The sequence below is a fragment of the Triticum aestivum genome, unplaced genomic scaffold, assembly GCF_018294505.1.
Source record: "Triticum aestivum cultivar Chinese Spring unplaced genomic scaffold, IWGSC CS RefSeq v2.1 scaffold70811, whole genome shotgun sequence".
Lineage (NCBI taxonomy): Eukaryota > Viridiplantae > Streptophyta > Magnoliopsida > Poales > Poaceae > Triticum > Triticum aestivum.
Genome location: NW_025276249.1, coordinates 1 through 1289, shown reverse-complemented (window position 1 = coordinate 1289; position 1289 = coordinate 1). Strand labels below are relative to the sequence as shown.

Genomic DNA, 1289 nt, shown 5'->3' with positions numbered 1-1289 from the left:
AAACATGTCGCACATGCGCGATATATATTAATCCCGTTATATTATGTTTGACGTTTGCGATATGTTTAAGCTCGATGCTCATTGCTCGCGCGTCTTGGGGCGGCTTTGTGGCGCGAAGAGCGCGTTCTGAAAGGGGTGGAAAAAACTCGTGTTGCTGCGGTATGGAGGGAGGGGTGGAAACCGTGGAAAACTCGTCTCCGTGATTGAGCGGGAGAGTAAGTAGTATAGGACATTATCCATTGTTAGGGAACGGTTGTAATGGTAGTGAGAATGTAGAATCGTCTTTGGAGCGGACCTGGGAGTGGCAAGCATAAGGGACGAAGACGGGGAAACATGTCGGATGCGATCATACCAGCACTAAAGCACCGGATCCCATCAGAACTCCGAAGTTAAGCGTGCTTGGGCGAGAGTAGTACTAGGATGGGTGACCTCCTGGGAAGTCCTCGTGTTGCATTCCTTTTATAATTATATTTTGTGCCTTGTGAGAAACATGTCGCACGTGCGCGATATATATTAATCCCGTTATATTATGTTTGACGTTTGCGATATGTTTAAGCTCGATGCTCATTGCTCGCGCGTCTTGGGGCGGCTTTGTGGCGCGAAGAGCGCGTTCTGAAAGGGGTGGAAAAAACTCGTGTTGCTGCAGTATGGAGGGAGGGGTGGAAACTGTGGAAAACTCGTCTTCGTGATTGAGCGGGAGAGTAAATGTATAGGACATTATCCATTGTTAGGGAACGGTTGTAATGGTAGTGAGAATGTACAATCGTCTTTGGAGCGGACCTGGGAGTGGCAAGCATAAGGGACGAAGACGGGGAAACATGTCGGATGCGATCATACCAGCACTAAAGCACCGGATCCCATCAGAACTCCGAAGTTAAGCGTGCTTGGACGAGAGTAGTACTAGGATGGGTGACATCCTGGGAAGTCCTCGTGTTGCATTCCTTTTATAATTATTTTTTGCGCCTTGTGAGAAACATGTCGAACGTGCGCGATATATATTAATCCCGTTATATTATGTTTGACGTTTGCGATATGTTTAAGCTCGATGCTCATTGCTCGCGCGTCTTGGGGCGGCTTTGTGGCGCGAAGAGCGCGTTCTGAAAGGGGTGGAAAAAACTCGTGTTGCTGCGGTATGGAGGGAGGGGTGGAAACCGTGGAAAACTCGTCTCCGTGATTGAGCGGGAGAGTAAGTAGTATAGGACATTATCCATTGTTAGGGAACGGTTGTAATGGTAGTGAGAATGTAGAATCGTCTTTGGAGCGGAGCTGGGAGTGGCAAGCATAAGGGA

General features: G+C 48.5%; 2 non-coding genes across 2 annotated transcripts; both read left to right on the top strand.

The window, feature by feature from the left end:
• The first annotated feature begins 338 nt into the window (after window positions 1-338).
• Window positions 339-457, top strand: LOC123178334 (5S ribosomal RNA). The gene has a single exon (XR_006489490.1). It is a non-coding gene; the product is annotated as a 5S ribosomal RNA (ribosomal RNA).
• Window positions 458-823: 366 nt separating this feature from the next.
• LOC123178335 (5S ribosomal RNA) lies at window positions 824-942 on the top strand. The gene has a single exon (XR_006489491.1). It is a non-coding gene; the product is annotated as a 5S ribosomal RNA (ribosomal RNA).
• Window positions 943-1289: the final 347 nt, after the last annotated feature.